Source organism: Myiozetetes cayanensis, unplaced genomic scaffold (genome assembly GCF_022539395.1).
Source record: "Myiozetetes cayanensis isolate MyiCay16 unplaced genomic scaffold, myiCay2020 scf3, whole genome shotgun sequence".
Lineage (NCBI taxonomy): Eukaryota > Metazoa > Chordata > Aves > Passeriformes > Tyrannidae > Myiozetetes > Myiozetetes cayanensis.
Genome location: NW_026087521.1, coordinates 24,993,310 through 25,019,536, shown reverse-complemented (window position 1 = coordinate 25,019,536; position 26,227 = coordinate 24,993,310). Strand labels below are relative to the sequence as shown.

Sequence of the window (26,227 nt, the reverse complement as noted above, 5' to 3'; positions counted from 1 at the left end):
TTTACTGTGCCAGTTACAGTCATTACAAAGTAGAATCTTTGAGGTTAAAAATGGATCCATGCCCTGATTTTCAAAATTTCCATCCCTGATCATCTTCATATTTTCTAAATAAGTCTTAGAAGTTACTGCTAATAATAAGTAAAGTACTTTTTAAAATCAAACCAAGACGTAAAGACAAAGCAGAACATGATACCTATTTTTTCTAATCATACTATTGTATAATAAAAAATTGGGAGAGGAAAATTTCATACTATGACAAAGGAATATTAATATTGCAAGTAAAGCTCTCAAAACATAGAAATTACTCTTAAAACTTCCCATGTAACATGTGTGAAATAGGAAACTCAAATCTTCATAATTTTATAAAACCCAATACTCCTGTGTCACATTCCAAGTATGACTGGTTTATTCTCCACTGGGATGCTGGATGACTTCTATTATCTTTTATCAGGGGTATTAAGGTAAGTTTCAGTTTATATTTTCTGAAAAGTTCAGATGACATAAATTCTTTTTAAAAACTACTGCCAAAATTGCAAACATTAAACATTGACTTAATTTTCAGCTTCTCCACAAGGAGTGGCTAAGCACTGGCACACATTATCCTTGGAGGCTGTGGCATCTTCATCCTCACAGGCTTTCAAAACTTTTCTGGGGAAGTCCTACTAGTACATCTGTTCTGGCTCTAGGTATAGTCAGTGAGCTGGCCCTTCCTGCTAAGTGCTGCTGTTGTCGTACGTGCAAGACGTAACAAGCTGATGAATTTGTGTAGATGTAGTGCTGCTTCCCCTCTTGGAGCTGCTGTGGCCATGTACTTAAAATGATCATTATTTCAGATTATTTGAGTGAAGGACAGCATAAAATCTAATGGTTAATAGATTATCCACTCCCTCCTAGGCACCCCTGTTGTCTAGTACCTGGCTTTCCTAATCACAATGAATTTAAAGTCTATTCAGAACCAGAAACATCAAGCAGGAAGGAAGCCAAAACCATCCAACACTAAGCCAAATATAACTCCACCAATTCCACAAAGCTGAAACAGAAATGAACACTCTGAGATGGCTATTGTAATCCAGAAAAAGATCCCAATGCACATGTAGCTGACTGTACCCATTTCTACTTTACACCTCACTGACAAGCCTGTTCTGGGAACAAAAACTTTCCAGAGTTTCAGATGCATATTCAAACTTCTTCAATTGCTCTTTCTAACTCGAGCACACATCATCATGTTGTAAAACTGTGGTAGACTTGTGCAACATCTTTTCCCACAGCCACTCTAAGTTTACTTTTGTTTCTAATATGTTGCACAATGGCATAACTAGGCCTTCAACAATTTCTGATGGGATTTTTCTTCTGCTAGTAAAGGAATACGTAGCATGTCAAAAGTAAGAAAGAGGACATATTTAGAGGACCTAAAGGAGGCATGAAGAATGTCACTGATTTTCCAGTAAGCAGCAGTGCTACATCTTCTTTGGCGTTCCACTGAGGGCAAACAGGTGATATCTGTACTCCCAAGCTGCTTTGCCCACCATCAGTCCCATGAGAAATAATAAGAAAACTGGAAAGAGATTCAATTAATAAATTATTAAAAGATAGGAATATAATTAATGCTAGTCAACATAGTTCTGTGCAAAATAAGCCTTGTCAAACAAATCTACTTCTGTTCTTTGATGAGATTTTAAGTTAGGTTGCCAAAGGTAACGATGTAGATATAATAAACTTCAGCTTTTGTGTGCCTTTTGACTTAGCATCATTCAATATTCTAATTAAAAATATAGCACTACACAGTATCAATAAAGCGTGTTTTAACCAGTTTAAGCACTGGCTAACAAACATGCATAAGAAAGTGATTAGCAAAGGCTTGGCATTAGAAAGAGGGGCTGCTCAGTCTTGACCTTCTCAATTTAATCATCAGAGATTTGGGACTAATGAAAAATATAACAAACTTGAAAGCATAAATATTTTTAGAGCAGTGTTCTCAGTCAGAAAAATACAAATCTGCATATGCTGGAGGAAGAAATACAGTAGGTAGCAATGAAGAAAACATCTCAAGCAGTGAGTCTGTCTGTAAAGAATTTGGGGTCATAACAAACCAGCAACTCAGCAGGAGTGTCCCACTGATGCTATAGGAAGAAAGGGAAAATAGCATAAAGGAAGTAGTGAATAGGAGCCCGGCTTCACTCTGCTTTTATTTATGGCTCAGGAGAGATCAACAATGGAAGCCTAAAAATATTTCTACCCTAAACATTTTTGAGACATAGATATTGAAAAATAGAAAGTATGTAGAAAAGAACTTTGGAAGTAATTGTAGACTGAGAAAATGGTGTTTGAATGAAAGCTGAAGAAACTCAGCTATGTTCTTGTTGTCAATTTGTGAAAAAAATTGTGAAAATCTTGGGAGATGCTGAATGGAAAAGGGACTTTCAACTAGCACAGAAGAGCTGTGGTAAGAGCCACTGGCCACAGGCTGATGTTAGGCAAATGTATATTGGAAACTGTGTGCATAAACAGCGAAACACTCAAGAGGAAATGCTCTAACTGCTGTTTTCTTCAAACTAAGGATTGATGACTTTCTAGAAGAGATGTAGTAATCAAATCCAAAATATACTTTTATCATACACATTCTCAGACTCAAAGCTGAGTACTAGGACAGTACTTGAACGGAATACAAAAGCCTGTGATTTTTGAAGAATTAGAATGAGTGGTCTAATAACCCTTTCTGTGTTTAGATTTTATGGATTTTGGGATCAGAGAAAGAGCTATTTTAATAGTATAATTTTCTTTGATGAAAATTCACTCTGATTTTAATAAATATTTAAATCTCTACAAAATAATACACTTAAAGATGGACATAATATACTGGACAGAACTCAGCAGACTTCACTATAGTTTGCCATTTATGCTGAATGTTAATTTGTTCCAGTGTTTTTAATAGCTTCTGAAGCAAAATTTCTCATCCTGAGGTGATCGTGTCATTTATCATCAACCCTGAATGCAACACCTCTCTGCAAATGAGTTATGGGGCCTCATGTTCTTTTCAGCCACTGTACCAGAAAATAAGCATCTAATTATGAACTTTTAATTATTAAAATGTTCTCCAAGTACCCAAAAAGTCTAATTCCATTTTAAGATATGAAACACAGTCACAACACAATTTTTGGTCTATTTCCGAGAGCTTTCAAACATATTTTAAGGGTTAGGAAAAAAGCATTTTTAGTTATGAAATAATCCTTTTTAACTTTTATTACAAATGAATATCACTTGTTTGTTTGTCCTGCTCTTTTTATTAAACTTTTTGAGGAAACACTATTTGTAAAAGTATTTCATAATAAAATGAAAATTTAATTTAATTTAGGAATTATACACTTCTATCTTAAGAACTATCACCAAATACTGTAGCTATTCACTTTAATGTTTAGTTTATAAAAGCATGTGTGATTATGCCAATTAATTACTTAAGCTAAACACAGTAATTAATTTTTAAATGTGAATATTTTTCCTATAGGAACTTTGATCTGACTAGATGAGACCTTCCCATTAATATGCATGAATAGAAAATACAAAGCAAAAGACATCCAGTTTGGAAACTTACAGCTGTATTTAGTTGATGCCTTAAAGTAGCTTTCAAGTTAAGAAAAAATTCTCATGTGACTCTAATGCACTATTTTTCATCTTATTTAACCTTTGACATCATATCCATCAGGAACTTGTGAATATTCTTTCAAGGGTTAAGGGACTTAAGAAGAAACACTTAAAAGTTCATTGACAAAGGCCATGTCTTCTACAATGACTACTGTTTGTCTATTTTGGTATCTCAGTGTCTAAAAATAGCTGATAAGTATAGATGCAGGGTAGAGTGGGAGCGATTCAAAATTCTCCATTACACTGCCAAGCATGCAAAACAAGAGGAATGTGGGAGCAAAATAACTGCAAAATAGACTTTGCAGAAATGAGTGCTGGATAAGGAAACTTTCTTTGCACAGCATAGGCAGCAGAACAGTGTTTCTCTAAGGAGGAGAAAGGCAGCAGAGCTCTCAGGGCTGTGGCTAATAGATGCTAGATCTTACAGCTCACCATTTCCTGACAAATCCCCTTGCAGACACAGGGATTTTGATAGCACTTCCCCATTGTGGTATTCTCTAGCACTCACTGAGCATTGATGGAGCTCAGTCCTTTCAGTTATTCCTCTGTGCTAACCTCCTTGTGCAATCAGAAATGAGTTGGGGGAAGCCAACTACCTGCAATGAGCAACTACAGAGACATTATCAAAGCAAGCACTTCCATTTGTGCTGGCATACCTGAGACACTCTTGGCTTCTTAATTGAACTCCTGCAGTTAAGATACACATAGCTCTGATGGCTCCTTATCCATCACCAGCTTGACTTCTGAAGAAAGGATCCCTAAGGTCTTAAGGCCAGCTTGTCATGTTTTAAAATAACAATGAGTCTCAATGACTTTGTGGTCTTCAGTAGCAGAAAAGAATCAAGTTTTTAACACTGCACTATAAAAACAGGTTATAAAGTTAAGCAAAGCAAACTACAGGAAGTATTTTTACAAAACTATCCCTTTGATTTAAGTTGGAATTTAAGCTGCAAATCTAAACTATGAATAAAACCAACCACTACAGTTAATAGGCCACACAAGTATAACAATGGGTCACAATCAAATTATGAAACCCAGGCTGATATCCTCACTTTGACTCTGAACGGTGACCCTCTCGTGCTCTCACTGATTCATGAGATGTGTTGAATATAATAAATCTTTACTGTTTCATTTCCTCTTTATTGCTGGTGCTATTACAGGACAGTGAATATGACTCTTGCATTTCAAGAACGTAAAGAAACTTTTTGTATGGCTAGCTATGTTCTGTATTTGTCAACTGCAACAATTAGCACAGACGCATAGAAATAACAATTATAGCAGTATGGAAAATCCATAACTAGAATGATGCATTTTATTCAGCAATTCAAGATTTTCTGACAAGTGTCATATATCTAAAAGAAGTCTTCTCCAAAATATAGGATGCACATAACACAGGCTGATACATGGATCAGCAATAAGGAAAATTCTTGCAGACGTGAAAGCTTATATTTTAATTTCAGCATTTTTAACCATTTAGCTTCAGATGAAAGCACTCAGAAAAGACAAAAGATGACTATATTATGAAATCTACACAGTCTATTTTGTTATCCATCTGTAAAGTTTGTATTAAAAGTGTAATATCAGAGAAAACCAGTTGGTATGTATACTACCGTTATGTGTAGGTAAGAATAGTTGCAAAATATTTCTCTCTGTTCTTTGATTTCTAATTACAGTTACAGTTCAGTTACAGATAGACAAACAACCTTTCATGCTAGATCTAAAAAGCGTATTTTCCTTGTATGTAAAGGTATGGACATCAAGTATAATGTGGTAAAAAAGAACTGATGGTACAACTGTAAGAGTAGAAAATAATACTTTGACATTTGAATATATTTATTAGAGAAATTTCTTTTTGCACTTACTTCATTCCATTTGACCATTAGTGTTCCATTCCATTACTATTTGCACACAACAAGAAACATTTATAATGCATATTGCAATAACATTGTCATGTTTTGGCTGCACAAGCTGAAGAAAAATTCAAAGCCTGAACTCAGTGAACCTACCTCTGGTGTGCTATTCTTCTTCAAAAATAAAGTTCAAAAGGCTTAGTAATTTTGGGCAAAATAACTGGTTTAGCCTATTTCTAATATGAAAGATTTATGTCTGTATGCCAAGGGGACTATATCAACATCCCCAAAACTGAAACCCATACATTGAAAAGCATGGTCAGTTTGTTCAAAGTGGTAATTTCACCACCAGATGACAGCACTGCTTATTACTAACCCTTTTTTTGTGTGTTTCAGTCCTCCTTCATTTTGAAAACAAACTGTAAAGGGGTATGCACCCCCGAGCCCATGCACGGCAAGAACAGAGGAAACAAAGCCAGTGGCATAAGATGGTTTGGTGAGACAGTCACATCAGGGAGGCTAATCTGTTAGACAAGATATTTTAAGTCTGTGAAGGGTTATAGCTTCTGTAAAGGCACAGACAAAACCAGCTTCAGCCTGAGAAATGTGCTTTCTATTTCTATTTCCTCAGTCTCAGAATGATAAAGAGGGCAAGGGGGGAAGCTTTCAAAGTAGGCATCTTAGGTTCAGCTTCACAACACGATTTTTGTGAAATCAAGGCAGCAACATCATTTTCAGCCAGCTTAGGATCTGTCCACAAAGTGTGCTTTCATACAAGGCAAGCAGATTAGGTTAGCTGGCAGCAGTAGGTGACGTTTCCATCAAAAATAGGAATGTCACTTCAAGGATAACTATATAAGAAAAAAGTAACAAAAATATTTCATATTAGTTGTTAAGAGCATTTAAAAAAAAAAAAACAACTACCTGGTACATTTTGTGTCCAAATATATTTTATGGCTGTAAGCAGCAATGAGTCTGAGCATGTTCATGCTTCAGGATGCTGCTGTCATGCTGTTCATGGGGTTCGCAAACATTACCTTTAGTACATGAACACCAGCTACAGATCAGTGTAATCTTTTGGCAATACACTTCCACTTATGTTCTGAGTAGTAGCAGTGGATTTACTTGATTCACATCAATTTAATTGATTCACATCAATTATGTGACCCTTGAAATATTTTAATACTTTCATAGCATTTGAGTTTGCCACTATTCTTACAAATAAGTGTTAAATAAAGAACCTATCTGTCAGGGAAAAAACACCTAACATAACTGGAAGATATAATGTTTACTTAAAAAAATTTAATTTATTTTGAGGAATATTTTCTGAATTGTAGTTTTTTATGTTTGAGTCTGGAAATACACATTCAATGACAAACATCTGCTGAAGAGAAGCCAACAATTAATTCAGGGAACACTTACAGCATGCAAAACTCTGTATTTTTTTGTACTCCACAGCTGATGGGAAATCTCACAAAAATAGCATAATTTTTACTTTCAGTACTGACCTGAGAAAGCAGTCTTACCTTTTGATGTGTATTTAAACTAATGTTAGTTCACAATATGTTCCATTCAGTACTGACTCAATTAGAAAAAAAAAAGTAACAAATATGTTTATACCATTTTTAATATGCAACAGATCAAAATTCAGTGCCTTTTAAAATTATTTAAATAATTAAATCAGCCTTTGAAAAATCCTTCGAATAAAAACTGCTGAAAAACACCACAAATAGAAACAAAAGGCAGCCTAGCAGAAACAAGCACACATTCTTGAGCATTAGAGCTGTATTCTGCAGCATTTCTATTTCCATTTAGGTACAACAAACATTTGTGCACTTGGTAGACACTATAGAATAGGAACCAGAGGAGTGATATTAGACTAAGCTCAAACTACTTAACAGTTTTCAGCAAACAGCCACTAAATAAAAACATTAATTAACAAAAGATGATTGATTTTTCTGGGATTGATCAGGAGAAACTCCCACTTAGTTTAAATGAGACTTCTGTGTGAATATGGAATTAAAGCTTACTATTGGTAAGCCATTATTAAGAGCATTATTTATAAGCTGTATTGTACAGAACAAGTCTTTCAAATGAAATGGTCCTCATGTGAAAAGGAATGTACGAGTAAAAAAGAGGTTGCTAGAATTGCCTGGAAAATTATTGTGATGCCTATATATGTGTGAAATATTTTTAGTTGAAAATAAGAATACTTAATAATAATAGCTATTTTAAAGACTCTTTAGTATTTTGCCACAGAACTTTCAGCAGGAAAACATGTCACAGTGTTTGTACTGCAACAAAGTGCTGTGCTGTGAATGTTAATGGTAAGATTTAGTAAGTGAGTTTATTAGTATTAACAAATTTATTTAATTATCAATTGAGTTAATTAGCATTTAGCAGCATAATCAGCAGGCCATTATAGAGAGAAGGCAAGTGGTGGTCTCTTTGGCTTAAGAAGGTGGCAGACAAAACTGTGATTCCATCTCAAAATAAAGCAAGAACCTAATAGCTTGAATTTTATCACACAAATATATATATAAAGTACATAAACATTGGTTTGCCAGCATCATTACTTACCTGCAGTGGCTGGATTTCTATCAGTTTTATCACCTCTACACAACAGCATCACACCATAGCCTGGGTACCCAAACACAGTAGGGCAAACAAGAAAAGACTAGTACAAATCTGGCCATGAATAATGTATGTCTGTTTATACTCGGTCTGTTCGAGGGAGAGAAAGGAGAAATGGTTCATAAGGGTATTTCCTTAACTCTGGCTGGAATTTCAGTTAAAGAAGAAGAAATGATACAGTACTTTTAAGGAAAGAAACTTCCTATCTGTGTCTTAAATGCATTAATAACTGAAGAACAGATGCTGAAACAAATCGATACCATAACAGTATGACCATGTTAGCAGTTTTCTTCAGCCGTTTTGTCAGTTTGACAGCACGGTTGCCATTCAAAAGACCACAAAGCCTAAACCCAGATGCAGAACTCTTCCTAATGCAATCTTATTATTGTCATCTGAAATGAGATAATTATCTTCAACATAAAACACTAGGGTTCCACCCTAGTTCACAGTCAAAGTTTATTTATCACTCTATCCAAGGAGTTTAACACAATCTGCTGAGATTTACTTGGGCTCATCACCTTTTTATTAGCTGTATGAGGACAATAGGTATAAGACAGCTACATTTTGGTAATACTCTTTTTTTCTCAGTCAGCTCCAGATTTTACCCTTACATTAGTGGCCCTCAGGATCATCCCACAGCATTAACAGATGCATAAATGCTTGCCAGAGTAGGGAAGGCTTTCTTACAGCGAACTAGCACAAAGGACAGGATGGGTAAACATGACCTCAGACTGTAGCTGTGCTGGTCTCTGAGATGGTTTTTTGCCATGTTTCTCCTTCTTTGACCACACATGCATGAGTGCACAGCCCACTGTTACAGTCAGGATGGTGTCTTTATTGGTCAGGAGTATCCCACCCTAAAGATTACAATCCCACTACCTGAAGTGTAAAATTGCTGCTGTCCATCCTCGCAGCTGGATCTCCAGCAGAATTTAGCTTGTCACATTACTCCATGAGTCTCCAGCTCAGATAACTAAACCTTCATTTTCAGTTCCTGAAGCAAAGTTTTCATGTAGAGTACTAAAGTTTCATATTCACTTCTAAAGACACTATTGTAGATTTTCTCTCTTTGAAAACTTTTATAATGCAGTTCAGTTGAAATTTATATTTACCAAGGTAAATGAAAAGGTCCTTTCCAATTATGTCACCAACACCCTTTTCTCCTGCATGAAGGTCACTGCAAACCTTGAATGTGACACTGAGCACAGCAGTATCAACAGAGAATACTCTAGTCACCTGAGATTTGCAGATAGCATTATCCACCTATTTACTGGAAAGCTTTGAGGCAAGGTTCAGAGTAGGGGGAGGAGCAGGATATGCTGACTCAGGATGAATAGGCACAAAACAAGAACTGGATTTAATACCATTATGAAAGAGGAAAACACTATGATAATATAAGTAGAAAAAAAAAATATGTCTTGATAAAAAGCCATCAGAATATGAAGTAACATAAAAAAACCATTAAGTTCAGTGTCTACTTCAAAGGTATTTTGGGTATCCCTCTATTCCTAGCCATAATACTTGAACGCAAAAATAAAGCCCTTCAAAAGAAAATAGCTGGAATAAAACTACTGTCCTAGCTACAGTTGAGATAATTTTCTTCTCAGTAGCTTGTACAGCGTTGTGTTTTGGATTCAGTACGAGAGTTATGGTGATAACACACTGATGTTTTAGCTGTCGCTAAGTAGTACCTATTCCAAGTCAGGGATTTTTCAGTGGGTCATGTTCTGCCAGTGAGGAGCTGCACAAGAAGCTGGGAGGGAGCATGGCCCAGACAGCTGACCTGAAATGGCCAAAGGGATATTCCACACCACAGAACATTATGCCCAGTATATAAATTGGGAGGAGTAACTTGCAGAGGGCAGCCAGTTGTGGCTCAGAGATGGGCTTGGCGCTGTTCACCAGGTGGTGAGCAATTGTATTGTTCATCACTTGTCTTTCTTGAGTTTTATCTCCCTCTCCTTTCTATTACAATTATTAAAAGTGTTATTAGTGTTGTTGTTATTATCTTAACTTTGTTTCAATTATTAAACTATTCTTATCTCAACCCATGAGTTGTATTTTCTTTCCTGATTCTTCTCCCCATCCCATCAGTGGGGGGCAGGGAAGGGGAAGTGAACAAGCAGCTGCATGGTATATAGTTGCCTGCTGGGGTTAAACAACGATAGCTGTAAAGGAAAAGAAAGATTAGTCTATCATCATAATGAAAACTAAACAACCTTAACAAAATAAAAGGAAAACCGGAGAAGAGAAGGCTTCTGTGTATTTGCACAGAACAAAGGATCCTGATGTTAGATGTGAAACTCAAGGCGCCACAGAAGTACATCAGCCAGAAAGTTCTTTGCCAGCATAAGCCAGGAATGATATAAAAGACTACCAGCAAAACAAGAAACAGTAAACTCCCAGTAGGGGTTTTGATCATTTTGTAGATCCAAACAAGACGTGATTGTTTTGTTGCTAAGGTTTTCTTCAAGATGGTAAATTTTGGAACAGATAGCAGATAGGCAGGCAAACAATTTAAAGTTTTTATTGCTTCATTTAAGCAAATCTCAATGTTCCCTCATAGACAAGAAGGAGCACCAGCAGTACAGTTTCACTGTGTAGAGGATTTACACAGAAACTTACTTGAAATAGATTTTATGTCAAAGTGTAAAAGTTGTGTGTCCACTGTGAAAAAAGTGCTGTGGATGGGAGGGGAAAGTTGTCACAGGGAAGAGAAGCTCTGGACAACAGCTAATTTGGTTACTAACCATACTTCAAATATTAAGCAGTGAGGAACATAAGTTTTGGGTTTTTTTTTCTGGTCTGAGCATTCATTACCACAGAAAATTTCATAGTAAACATTTTTTCTCTCAATTCCTGTATACAGATCTCAGTTCCAGTAGTCCTAGGATTTAGATTTCAGTATTGAGAAGTATGTGTTAGAAGAGAGAAGAATTTTGTAGAATAGAATTTGGTAGAGTAGAAGGTTTAGTAGTTTCCTAAACCTACTTTTAAAGCCCACCATCTGGGAGATCTAAGACACTCTGGGATTCCTTTGATATCACAGAATCATAGAATCAACCGGGTTGGAAATGACCTCTGAGATCATCGAGTCCAACCCTTGATCCAACACTGCCGTGGTTACCAGACCATGACACTCAGTGCCATATCCAGTCTCATCTTAAAAACCTCCAAGGACGGAGAATCCACCACCTCCCTGGGTAGCCCATTCTAATGCCTGGTTACCCTCTCTGTAAAAAATTTCTTCCCAATATCCAACCTAAACCTCCCCTGGAGCTTAAGACCATGCTCTCTTCTCTTACTGATAGTTGCTTGGGAGAAGAGACTGACTCCACCTGACTACAACCTCCTTTCAGGGAGTTGTAGAGAGTGATGAGGTCTCCCCTGAGCCTCCTCTTCTCCAGGCTAAACAACCCCAGCTCCCTCAGCCTCTCCTGATAGGACTTGTGTTCGAGTCCCTTCACCACTCTTATTGCTCTTCTCTGGACCTGAGGAAAAATATGACAGAGGAAAAAGTCTTTGCATAGAAACAAGTTAAAAATGATTCATGGTACCAGCAGCTGCTGTATAGTAAAATTTAAGGCATTTTACTGTAGGCTTCAGATCTGGACACTATCTCTGAAAAAAATATGAGAAAAATTAGCAAAAGAGAAAGTCTAATAGGAAGAGGATTGCAGCAAGAAGTGGCCTGCACAGCACTAGGAAATAGAAGTCTAGAGATAAGCTTTCATACACAGAGATTGTTCACAGTCTGATCAATAACATAAATTCCAGATTCTGTTTTATAGTTGAACATTAAAATCAATCAGTATTAAAACAGAGTATATGAGTATTGCAGATTTTAAAAAAAAAAAAAAGGGGAGGTGATTGTAGGGGTTTTCTACTAGTGACCAATGGAAGTTGAAGGCCATGGGTTATGTCTCCATCCTCCCAAGTCTGAACACAATAGCTTTAGCAACACAGTAAATACAGAAGGTAGACACAAAAGCAGCAGGTGATTTGAGGAAGGGGGATGAAAAAGATGTATTTAATATACATTAATTCTCAAGAATTCCTTCCACTTTTCTGTTCCTCTAAAACTTTATGTAGTTCCATAATTTTGGATTCCACAGGAGGGGTTTTTAACTGACTTATTTCCAATTCTCAAATTTCCCCTTAGTTAAGTAGCAATTAATTTATGTCTACTTTCATCCATCTCAATGGAGGTGGGATGGTGAAAGTGTTTGATTTTATTTAATCATTGCTTATAGGTACAAGAATGTCTTTATCCTTTCTAATACCCTTCTAGGCCCTGATCCTGCATCTTCCTAGACTTTTTCCATTGTATCCTATGAAGGGATTTCACTAATTTCAGGGAAATAGCCACATGGACAATGGTTTGTAGGATTGGAACTTTAATCAGCAGTTGTCAAGGGCATCCTGCATTAGTGAGCTATGAAAAAAGTCTTTAAGAAGTGTGCCATGCTTCAGCTGTTTGACAAAGACGTAATATTTTATGCCTGATAATTGACTGTAAAATTTTGACTAGTCAAAGGATATGTATGTCATGGAAGAAGTAAGATGACAAACTGACATTTCTTGGTTTAAGTTAACAATCTTTAATCACCAGACCATGTTGTGGCTCCACTACGCTATGTTCTTCCTGAATGTACCAAAACAGTCATGCTATTCATAGGAAAATCACTTTTTCCACAACACTTGCCAGTAATTTAAATTACAGTGGATTGGCATTCAGGAGTGCTTTATATTCCCTGCCCTTGTTAAATTTTCCTTATATGGCCTTAAGCAAAATATTTAATCTACTTTCCTTGATAAATTTGAGTAATAACATTTATTTATCAGTGTTAGTATGTTTTTTCATCTTGGAAAATTTTGAGGGCAAGGATTATTCCAGTCCCCTCGGGACAATGGCACCACCACTTCACTGGGAACTTGACCTGAAACATCTCTTCTTCTACTACTACTACCACCACTACCAATAATAATAGTAATACCTTACTTATTTGCAGTAAAAAAATAAACAGACTAAGCAATTTTATTTTTCAAAATACAACATAAGGCTTTGAGACTAAATATAAAATTTCAGCCTTTTGTCTGATAACCAATTAATCCCTGTTAGCAGACTGGAATTTATAGACAAGACTACAAATGCAATTATTTTCTTACCATTGTAAGATTGATTCTCCCAGGTTATTAGAAAATGAATTGTTGTATCACAAGAAAAGGCCTAGATTGCCTTTTTTTTTTTTTACTAATGAAACATATTTAAAATATTAAAATATTTTTAATTAATATATTTACAACTTTTTTCTCTATAAGGGCTTCATAAAAGCATATAAAGGGCTTCACAAAAGCATATAAAGGTTTGGATATAGCTTCTTGTTTTGTCCTTTTATTGATAGAACTTGATGTTTCTATCCTTAACTAGAAATGTCTTGCCTGCTCATGTTTATGCAAAACAGAATTTTTGGAAGAGAAAAGAAAAAAGAAAAGAAAAAAGAGGTACTGTAACATCAGAAGAAAACATCAAAGAGCTAGTGGCAACATCTTAAGGCTTTTATCAAAGTAGTGAGGGAATGCATTAAAGCAACAATATAGGTAGCGTACAAATGGTAAGTCTATCAAATTCAACAGTATGTCTGATGAATATAGGGGATACATTCTTACATGCATTCTTTGTTTTAAAAGAAAGACTTGAACAGTGATTTTGCTTTCAAAACTAGGAGAGGAAAAAAAGAAATTACACTTTAGGGGTCTAGGTTGTGTCATTCAATGCAGCTACAGTGGAGCCAAGCCCACTTACCTGATGACAGGTTACACTTTTGTATTTTTCAAAGTCAGTGTCTTCAACACACAAACAAAAATATATTTAAGGCTTTTTATTCCTCTTCACTTTTGTACCTATACGAGAGCTATATAACAGAGTACTGAGACCTCGCCTCATAAATAAGAAATGTAGATAGTTCTTGTAGCTCAGAACAAGTCTGTTATGAAATGGTGGAGCATGTCCACAAAATATCTTTCTGTCAACTCTGTTTCCCAAAAGTGTTGCAAAAATCTCTAAGTTGGCTTCACTTATTAGGAAAATGCCTTTCTTTTTCTCCTATTTAACCCTAAAGCTTGAATTTAAAAGCTTTGTTTCTACAAGCAGCACCACCATGCGATCAAGTCTGCAACTGATTTATAGTCTCAACTTGGCCCTCACCCCCTGTGCAGAGCACAGCTGCCTGTTCTGTTCAAATTTATGGCTTTTGCGGCCTGCTGTAGGAAAAATACACGTTATGAATCCACTGTAGGAAGACATGGCTCCTAGCCCAATTCCTGCAGTAGTAGTCAGTTTTAACTCCCAGATAAGCCCAGAACCAGACTCTGCGACTTGTGATTCCAGCAATTCCATCAACTGCTCCTAATATTTCACTAATACTCAGTACCATTATTACGCAAAAGTACTTAGTGCATTGATGGATAATAAACATTCAAAAGTTTTACAACTAAAATAACTAGTAGTTCCTACAGAACTAGTTCAGATATAGCTGACATTAAAACCTAGTTCTGTTATTGGGGTGGGGTGTGGATATACATACATAGATACATACACCTTTTTTTTTTTTTTTTAGCCTAATCTTAAGCACAGTGTCATACTGAGAATTTAGGAGTAAGCCTGCCCTTCACAGCAGCAAGACAATATACAGGGAGGTATCAGAACAAATAATTTCCTTAATAAGAGACCTGGCCATTTAGTTCATGTACATGTAAAAAAATGTTCTGGGTTTAGTTAGTGCAAATTATTCCTGATCGATCATTATTACAGCAGTTACGGTTTTCCATGACTCTTGAATCCTGGTCAAGAAGAGTGAGGAATAGCTAACAAATGTTCAACATCACTGTACTCACTCTGTATGCCTGCTTCATTCCCCACTATGTGTATCTCTGAGTAGGCTGATGTAGGGATGCAAAGCAGCTTCTTTCTATTGATTTGCTGCTCTTACAACATATTCTGTGACTCTGTAGGCTGAAAGTTAACAGGCAGATGCTAATCCACGTGGAGGTGAAAAGCAATGGATAAAAATTAGCATAGGGACTTTGAAATCACAACCCTCAACTGCTGGAGTCTTATTGCAAAGTGCAGAAGTTAGAAAAAAAAAAAAAATCTGATGTTCTGTCTTTACTGTGTCATTTTTATTTGCTTTTGTATACAGGTACTCACTTTTTCATTATAGATGTGACGGAGTTAGTGTGTATTTGAGTCTGGCAGCAATGCCAGAGAGCAGAAGACTCTTTTGGGGTAGGAGGCCAAAATTCAGAAAGCAGTTATTTTTCTTGAAAGCATGACTCTGGAGTTCATGGGAAAACCAGGAGACTTGCTTATATGCATCAGATCCCCAGACTGATTAATGCTCACTACAGCAGAGATTTATGGAACTTTCTTTCTCATAGATCTTTTGTGAGCCCAATACAGGGTGATTTTTTTCACATCCTAACTCTCTTATCATAAGTTCTTCACTCATTTATACTACTTCAAAATGTCAGCAGGCCAAATGAGTCTATTACAGCTTATTATTATTTATTAATTGTATTATAGCAGCACAAAGAAGCAGGAGTAGAGTGCACAAAAGGAATGAAATGCAGTTCCAGCCCATCATACCCCTCATACCTCCTTTCTGTCGTCTTGGCAGCTCAGTACCTACCATACAGCTGTACCACATGGTCACTCAGTAGCCATTTCACTTTTAAGATCCTGTGGTATGTCAGAAGCCCCTCACACTATACATTTTGCAAACTCAGAATAAAATTTCAGGCTCTGTCCCACATCACAGGTTGCTCAGGGGACACAATCAGCCAAGAGTTATGACCACCAGATTTACAATGTGTCGGATTTCCTGCTTTCTGAACAGGGATGGAATTTTCTGGACTCCTAGAGTGAAACTGATTTCAGAATAAACTCTGAAAGTTTTGTTTCTGTAAGGCCGGTAAAATTCCAACATATAAAAACCTCTTTGTTAAAACTGAGGAAGTCAAAGGGCTGAGAAATTCATCAAACACCCATTTCTGTCTATCTACTGGAGTGCTTGACTAACAAGAGAGGAGGAACAGAGACAGGGAATATGCATTCAGTGCCTATTAATTGCCTTGCTATATGGTCCTCCATGCTTGTGGGAAGTCATGTTTTAGAAACATTCATGGAGATATCCAGCAGAGAACATGATACTCTTTTCAGTAGGCTTACTCATAGACTTGCAACAGCTAATGAAATAATGTCAACTTTTTACAAATATTCAGAGTACTTTTGTTAATAAAAAAGAAGGTATTATGATAGCCAACCATTATGTAGGCTGGCACCAACTGTTCAGCTTTTCTAGTAGAAAAAACTAATTGTGTGTGAATTGTTTTGCTCATGGAAGTGAGATGCAGGAAGTCAGGCAAACACTACAAACACTTGCATCCCACCTCAGGCTCCACCTGAAACACCAGTTATTCAGTTACTGGGGCTTAACTCTACAATCCACACAACATTCTGCAGCTTTTGCACAACGGGACTAATTAACTAATTAACTAATGTTGTCCATTTATAGGCTAGTTTAGATCCAAGATTTTATGTGAAGTTTTCTTGCTATTCCTTTTCCTCTCCACTCTCCCTTCCAAACGAGAGCTCTGTTCCTGAGCACAAAGCAAAGACAGATAGACATTTGCAGAATTCATACTATTGATTTAATTTTTCTTTCTAACTGGATCTTACACACTTATAAGAACTCCACCTTGCTACTGAATGAACTGAATTAAATTGCAATTTAAATCTAATAAAAAATTCTTTGTAAATCAAAGTGCCTGTTATTGGTGAGTTTGTCACTTAATCTGAGCTTTTCCATGAGTATTCTTCCTGTACAGCCCTACCATGTTACCATGGCATTGAAAACAGATCCCCCAAAGGTTGATGACCAAGCTGTAAGGCAAGTCAACACAGCTGGCCTTTGCTCAACCATAAAACAGAAAATCTCCTTCCCATCTTTCTGTTCATTAAAGAATGAATAACTGAAATGATAACCTAAAACAGTAATTTACAGATTATATATTTACAATATACAAATACATATGCATGTATTTCTGTTCTCATACATCACTCGAATTGATGGGCAAACACTCAGAGAGGTTTTAAAGCAGGATAAACACTCATTGAAGTTTACCTCAAAACTCTATATGCCCTTGAATTTCTCACTATACTAATTAATCTTATTGGCTTCAACATGTATTTGTTATATCCTGATATGAAAAAGTGAGATCTATTATAATTATTGATATTTGTAAATTATCTTTCCTTTCAGTTTGAGACAAAAATCTGCCTTTCTTCCATACTTCAAATTATGAGCTTGGTACCCACTTCTCCATCAGTCAAACTCCATAGGCAGCAAAACCTCTCTCAGAGCAGGCCAGGAGGAGCCAGCCCTACTAATTAGTCCATGATAACAGCTAAGAAAGCTGAAAAACACAGCTTTAATGAGCACAAGACATATCTAAGTAAAGCACACCCAAAGAGCTGAAGTAAGTACACAGAACTTTTAGATCTAAACTACTGTGTAGTTTAGTTAACCATGAGAGGTTAGTACAGTAAACTCTCATGCAATGAAAATTTTGACGTTGGTCAAGCACAAGATGCAAAAACTTCAAGGGCTACTTCAACAACCTTCTGTTTCTGGCCAGAACAGGATTAACTTTTTCAGTAGCCAGGAGGGGGCATGGCTAGGACCTGGAGGTAATTCTATACCACCTCACCTCGTTGCCAGGGCTGGGGGGAAGGGAGTCTCTTGGGAGGAGAAGTGGTTCACTCCAGTGAGTAATCCTGGAGCCGGTTCCAGGCTGGAGGGAAGGACTGGGATAACCTGGCAGTGTTCAGGTCCAGCTCTGTGGTGAGCATTTTTGGATGTGAATCACTCTCTCTTTTGTACACATTCCTTGGTGCTGTTACTGTTTGTTTCTTATCTCAACCCATAATCTTTACCTTTTGTGCCTCCACGGCAGAGGAGGAGGGAGCTGGGAAGAAGATTCAGTGAGGGGTTTAAAGGTCATATAGCCCAACCTCCCTGCAATGAGCAGGGACATCTTCAACTAGATCAGTTGTTCAGAGCCTCATCCAAATCCATCCCTGGAAAGTTTCCAGAGATGGGGCTTCTAAATGTCCCATCTAAATGGGACATCTGGAAATGGGGCATCTAAATGTCCCCTAGATGTCCCCCAGATGGCCCCACTAAAAAGTCTGCCCCCATCTTCCTTATAAACCCCCTTTAATTACTAAAAGGTCACAATAAAGTCCCCCTGGAATCTCCTCTGGTCCTACTTTCCTGTGCTAAGGATCATGGAGCTGGATGCAGGTGGGGTCTCAGCAGAACCAAGTAGAGTGGCAGAATCACCTCCCTTGACCTGCTTGTCATGTTTCTTTTGATGTAGCCCAGGGTAGGGGTGGCTTTCTGGGCTGTGAGCATGTATTTCTGGCTTATATCCAGCTTCTCATCTACTTCTGAAGTTGCGGATCAATGCACTTCACACACATGACGGAGCAAAATGTTTAAACTCACGTACTTTGAAAGTTATGTTTCACTTCTTCTTTAAGACATTCAGTGCAAGTGAACTGCTTCTTACAAGTATGGAGAATCACCACTGTGGAAAGCTTCATGGGCTACAAAATACCATAGGCAATGGCCACTCTCAGGAGCACTTTTATCTAGGGGGATGACTGAACATAAGACAACCTTAACTCAGGAATTAGAGGCCATGGGCAAACATGACCCGCGAAGCTAGCAATAAATACATGCCTCTGCTATCCTAGACGTGTTCATATCTTGGGGAATAAGTGTGCTTTGAATTTCTTAGTCAAATTAATTAATCTTGCTAACTCTCATAGATTCAAGTGATCTGTAACATGAATTGCATGATAGTATTCGTTAGATTTTGGTTTGGTTTTAATCTTGCTAAACCTGAAAATATGTGCACTTTAAGACAAAGAAACATAACATTGACAAAAGTCTGAGAACAAAGGCAATTATAGCAGAACAAAGTCACTGAATCTCCTGTGCTGCATGCAGGTAGCAGCTTCACACTCTGAACAGACACAAGTACTTCAAGGAAATGTGATCAGAAAAAGGAGTCGGGTGTTGATCTCTGCCATGCAAAGAGCAATATGAATGATGAAGACATATAGAGCTCCTTTGGACACTACATAGAGTGACCACCTAGCTTCACTGAGCTCTTGTGCATACTTTCAATCCCACTGTAGTTTTTATGCAGATTGCAATAGTTCAGCATTTGATTAGTTATTATCATGTTATGTTATCCTAGTCTTTGTAAAAGTACTTGAAACATTACTTCCACCAATTTTAATTTAGTTTTCTAGAGTCATCAGTTTAATTCAAAGGGCAGATGTTTGTCATGTCCCATCAGCAGAAAAAAAGAGACCTATTCCATGTTCCAGTTGGATCACTCCTTTTTAAATACTTACATTTTGTGGAAGCAAGTAAAAACAGTAAAAAATGGTTTGTAAATATACCCTAAGCATCACTGTGGATCAGCATTTTAATCCTGTCTAATTAATTAAACATATATATACAGACATCTCTAATCAGAGTTTGATTTGGTCACTTAAACTTGAGTTCCTATGAGTTTTGGACAAATCAGGCACAGTGTAGGTGATTTAAGCTAACACAACAATGAGGAAAAGGAGTCCAGCTTATCTACTTGTCTCAAATGGTGTCCGTTTTCAGGTATTCAGGAAAAGGGAAGTTATTTGATCATGAGAAGAGCCATACAGACAATGCCAATAATTATGGGATTCACTGAGCTGAAAGTTAGTGACTAGCAACTTCCAGCTGAAAGTTTGTAATGGTAGAGTAGGAAGTTCTAAATAGGAGTTCTCTGAAGATGTTTTCCTTTAGTGTTCCATAACATGCAGTTATGAATATTCCTTTCTTGCACAAATTCTGCGCATCTATAGACGTATAAACTGGTGTTCAAAAATCTTAAATAACGATGTTTACATGATATTTTTAATTTCTTTGACATTTTTCCTTGCACCTGTCTGACAAAAAGGAGCAAAAATCAATGGTGCACCCAGACTTTCAGTAGCTCTCTAACATACATATGAAACATAACTTAAAATAAAATATAACTGAAATTGTATGAATTCAGAAATAGCAATATGGAGAAGAATAATGATTCAATAGAATTAACTTGAAAGAAAATCTTTAAAATTAAAATCCTTTGAAAAAAACTGATGGAAAAATGTGCATAAAAATTAGTCAACTTTAAACAATATTCAAACAAAGAGAAAATAAATTGTTTTGATTATTTTCAGACATAAGTAATGATGGTAATTCCAAAAACTGAATGCAAAAGAATAAAGTCTTATCATTATGTATGAGGTTACATTATTAAATATAACAGGAAATCTACAGTTTGACTCTAACCATGTAGAAAGGCTTTTTATCATTTAAATATGATATGAAGGAGGGGTAGGTGTTCCTGCATGTAACTGTGTTCTATTTCATCTCTAATTTAACCCTTTGAGCATTTTACAGAATGAACAGGACTCATGTGCATCAAAGAAAAAGATAAATTTGATTAATTCAGCTTGGTTAAAAAGTGGGAGTGTTTCAACTTGCTATCATTTTAGTAACTATAAACTAAAATTCTTGTTGATGTTTATAATTGGTTGGACATCTTTTTTCAAGGACTTCACAACAAAGCAAGAGAACCTGCAGACCTGATCAAATGTCTGTAAGCACTTAAGGAAACACATACATTCCCTTTACCCGTGGGAGCAAAGGCACTTCCAGAATGATTTACTCTGGAGAGGAGAAAGCCAATATTTAGGTTCTGCCTTTTCTCAGGGGTTCTTTTCAGAAAGAGGAACTTTCTTTACAGCTGTTGAACAGCTCATGGGTGCCCTGAGTAACAACCCCAACATCGTCTGCTCTGAGAGGGAGCAGAAAACAACCCAGAGACATTTGACACAAGTGTGGCAAAGTCAATCCCAGTTGCCTGTGGCTCCCTAAATAGACTAGGAAACATCTACTCTCACTGTGGTACCAGCTTCACACCTATCACCACCCACCTCAAGACATTCCTCCTTGAGCAGGGTCTTAAGCACCCAGATACCAGTAGCAGGAACCTTTCCAGAAACAAAACTTGAAAATTTCCCATAATGCAGTGGAAAGGTTTTGTTTTATCATCATTAACTATACTAATGCCAATGAGCTACAGATGCTGTCAGTCTCACATGTGGGAGGTAAATGACCATCCTTATCTCTGTATGCTGCTCACACTGTCTGAGATCATGACTTACAATAACTCATTTCATTAAATACTGAGATATTGTAGCTGAGTAACTAAATCGCTTTAATTAAAGTTTATATGGCATCATAATTTATACAACAAAAATTTGAGCTGTCTTTACCAAAGTTTTGCAAGAAAGATAGCCTAATGTTAGAAATTAGAACTGAACAGAGGCCACTCTTAGTTTGAGTTGACAGTGGAGTCTAAAAAAAAGTAGTCTGAGTCATGCCATTATTGCTCAAAGTCATTACATTTCACTTTCCTATTTTTAGACTTTTTTTTTGTCAGGCCCAGAGACTGAAGATTTAGGAAAGTTAAGATGAAAAAGAACACTGAAATTTTTTTATTAGAACAATCATTTTAGAACAAGAGGGTAACATTTACTCAATTTACAGTTTAAGTTTTCTGTAAGTAAACATCTGGAATGCAGATGTTTTAAAATTTTATCAACATCTTTCTTTTTTTTATTCTGCAAATTGTTCCTAATTGTCATTTTTTGAGTTTGCCATCTCATCTATTGGTTTTTTGGTTGGTGCACTCCCTGATTTTCAAACTATTTTCATGTTATTACTGCTTTTCCTCTTTTTTCTCCCAGTGGTAAACACATTTAATGTTGACTACTGCCAGTATAGTCCACTAACTGCCTGTATTTACATTTACACACCCTTTATGATGCAGCTAAAGCAATTGCATTACTGCAAAAATCAAGGCTAGAAGAATATTTCATGCTTCTTATGCATATTGATTACATTTAGCCAATGGAAGTTATGAAGAGAAAGAACACAAAGTGATCTGAAAGGTACATCTGCATTTCCAACCCATAACTGATATGCTGTAGATCGTGATTTCCACTGATCACTTTCATCATCGGTTTATATAAGAATCAGAAAAAATAATTTTCCCCCTGTTTCTTTGGCCATTTTCAAATCAGTACAACAGAGAGCCCTGATGTGTTGTTGAGCTGGTTTGCAGTGGAATTGCAGTTGGCTCACTGCAACCCTTAAACTGGCTCTGAAACTGAAACTTGCTGTAAAACATGCTGAATTTTTTTTTTTTTTGAGGGCCTGATTATCTTGCAAAACCTTCAGCACTTCCTTTTTCAGAATAGGCTGAAATCCTTTATCTCCCCTTCCCCACATCAAACTTTCAGCTGTTGCTTAAGACTCTAACTTAACAAGGAAGTTCAGAGAAGTAGGACAAAATCAATAACACACTTGATTAAAATTGATCCAAGATATATGATGAAGAACTTTATCTCAGGACAGTGAGGGTGTATTCTAATGCGATGACTGAGGGATTGGATCCCTGTGGCAGATGAAGTGTCTCTAATACAAGCTGTGTGGCCATTTAGACACTTAACAAATCCCAAAGTAAAGTTTTATCTGAGTTTGGTTGGGCTTGCTTTAGTTGGGCAGAATTACTCTTCATTTCAAATCCACAATCCATTAAACACCAAAAAAGGGGAAAATTATTTTGCACTGCAATACATCTCTTCATCCCATAAAGCCTTTGCAGCACATCCAGCCATGCAGGGAGGTGAAGAGGGGATCCCACTCATGCAAAGGCAGAAAGCTGGATTGAACCCTCTGTAACAAAGTGAGGCTGAGAAACATCATGTGAAACTGAGGAAAACAACAAACAGTTCCTTGCAACATGTGTAGCCTGAGACTTGAGAAGCAGCTACTCCTATCCTGTACATAATTTTTTCCAGAAATAAACATCAAACCCACAGGTTTTGAACACACCTATATAGTCTCTGCCAAATGAAAAGTTAATAGGTCCCAATGGGTATGGCTGCTTGATCAGCAAGGTTATTTTGTGCTTCGCTGTGCTGGGTTTTGCAAGCACGCCTTTACTGAACCGTGGTATAATTATCGCTTGCAGAAAAGAGTTTGTTCAGTTCCCAGCCTTGTGCCGACAACAGCCTGCAGCCCTGTGTTTTCACAGCTCAGCTGAATCTGTCCCGTTGGAACAAGGCCAGTGTACAGGCAGATCTCACCACAACGTTGACCAGCCCTGCTTACCTATCATCTGGATGGGCAACATACTGGTACAGTCCCAAGAAGCTTCCCAGAGTAACAGATAGACTGTGAAACAAATCCTGGTCCCCTGACCATTTGCTCCTCACTGACTGCTTCAAGGTAGCTTTGCAGCACTCCAGTGGTACAACCCTCCTATGCTTTTGTGCAAAAGGATCCTCACAGTGTTCCATTCTCTTTTGGTGCAGGGAAAACAAGTGTTTGGGAAAATTTACAGTCTTGTGCACCGGGAGTACACTCTATAAAGATGAAGCAATTTAGATTGATGGATTAAAACACAACGCACCAGGGCAACACACAGTTCAAGGGAAACCTTGCCTGACCTGCTTTAGAAACTTCTAATTTGTACGTTCATTTTCTTGAATACATTTCCACTTACAATTGTGTACACCCTCATATCTGCATTCACCTAACACAACCAGTTGCCCTGAAAAAGAATATGTGTACCTCTAGCAAGTAAGTGTCATTCCCCACAGCTGTTGGTCACATTTGTCTTCTCCCACTCAGCAAAGGTGTTGGGCATTCTTAAGGTTGGGGACCATGTAAGAGGTCAATATGAGGAGAAAAGAATGACTTCAAATATAACCTTGTTACCACTTTTTTTCCATGTTTCTCTCATACAAATGCATGTCAGTTCCAGAATGCAAGTTTTGGATTAAATTAGAGAGTTATGTCCTGATTATGTCTAAAACAGGTGGGTGATTTGCTCTGTGCTAGATCTTGCTTCTATACAATGACGCCTGGCTTAGTCCAAATGTCAGACTTTTAGAATGATGCAGATAAGATGAGCTAACTAGAAGCAGCTTTGTAATATAATATGGGATAAATAACTATCGGATTTTATTTAATTAACCTTGATTTAAAATTGGGCATCTAAATTAGTACTCAGTCCAGTCAGCTGCCATGATAGTGCCAGAATACCTTTGTGTGTAGCTCTCCAAAAGTCAATTGCTCCCCTCAGCATTGCAGGGAGCATATTGACTGTAATGTGAAAATATACATTCAGGATATTCTTGTGAGAACCACAAAAGTGACAGAAGAATGCCAGTCTCCACTGATCTTATTGTAGACCATGCTCTTAAATCATTTTCAGGCTTTGAAAATTCATTTATATTCTGGACATCCAAATTTGAGAGATTTGTCCATGAGTATGGAGGCAAAAACACCAAGTACCATTAAATTCTTTAGATACCAAATTATAATTATCAGTTTGGGAGACAGAGAAGCATTATTGATTTTTTTTCTTGGATCAGTGGGTTTTATTTTACTTTCTCTTGGGGACAAATTGCCTATATTTAGAATCAGGCTTTTATGGTAGAAAGTTTAACTGTGAATGAATATAGCTCTCTATACATCCATATACATGGATTTAATATTTGTACATACATTATTGTTAAAGTCACTACAGTTCTAAAAATTATTTAATAATTAAATACAAAATGGATGAGTGAAATGCACAGTGGAAAACTGTGGTGTCATGTGAACATTCCTTGAATAGAGTCTTGCTCCGAATTTGTCAGCAAAACTTCCACTGAACTCCACAGAAGCTTTGTGTTATAAAGCAGTAAAAAAGCATGTACTCTTTTATGTAGTACAACAAATTTAATTTTATAAAACAGTGAAATTAAATCTTCCTGTCTCTTCAGAAAGCAGTTTATTAAGTTACTGGTCTAACTTAAACCCGGTTAGCTATGGTGCAACGCTATGACTATAAAAGTACAATGGTTTAATTGTAATGTGATCCAAATGCAGATGGCATTGAAAATGTCTTTTTAACCAACCAGTTCCTTTGACAAAAATACACTGCATCTTCAATGGCAGTTAAGATACAAGCATTAAAATCGATTATTAATGACTACACAATTAAGTGCCGTTGTGGAGTTGCTGCTCTCACACATAACCACTCGAGATGAGAGTGTTGCCCACCAGGCTCGCATGGGTGCTTGGGTTCTCCCCAGGGCTGCTGCCACTGCTGCAAGGCCCCACACCCTCTCCTGCAGACCCTGAACCCAGGTTAGTCCCTGCCAGCTGGTTGTCCCCACTGCCAAGAAGCAGAATGATCTCTGGAGGCAGGTAATAGCCTCACCAGGTACTCACCCTAGTTCCTCACTCATATCACGGATGGCAGATGTGACTGAAGAGCTGGATGTCAGTAATGCTGAGGGAAGCAAGCACCCAGGGGTTTCACAGCTCCTGCTTCCCTTCCTATAAAGGGTGGGGACAAAATTTGCCTCTTAAGGAACTACCAGAAATTTGGTTCTATATTTGACTTTGGACAGCTCTTACAGACAATCGCTCAGGGCAAAGTTTGCGTAACACCACCTTCCTCTCACAAGCAAACATGGTTTTTGGATGTGAGCTGGAAATTCTAGGTATTACTTGAACAGTTTTAAAATTCTCAAAAATATATGAGTAAACCTGCCTCAAAAAGCTATAGCATAATAATATTCTGTGTATCAAGACAAAATTAATACAAGATGAGATTACACTTTCATCACAGCAGGCAGACTCAAGGAAAAAACTTGAATATGGATCAAGGCTTTCAATATTTAATAGGGCAACTCAGGTGTATGTGGTGCTGAAGACGTGTTTACCTTGGATTGAGATTAAAAAATTTTGTAATCGGGATAGGCTCATATAATGCAATTATTTCCTCCAAATTAAGAATAACTAGAAATCATGCTAAGTTCCCTTAGCCTCTTTTTTATTCTAACAGTAGTGCTTATATACTAAAACCTTCAG

General features: G+C 37.1%; 1 protein-coding gene across 1 annotated transcript in view; it reads right to left on the bottom strand.

Moving 5' to 3' along the window:
• TFEC (transcription factor EC) overlaps positions 1-25,638 on the bottom strand; it is a 67,634-nt gene extending 41,996 nt beyond the window's left edge. The window contains exon 1 of the mRNA XM_050323797.1: positions 25,583-25,638. The gene's annotated coding sequence lies outside the window, so the exon portion shown is untranslated. The remainder of the gene's footprint in view (positions 1-25,582) is intronic.
• Between the last annotated feature and the right edge of the window lie 589 nt (positions 25,639-26,227).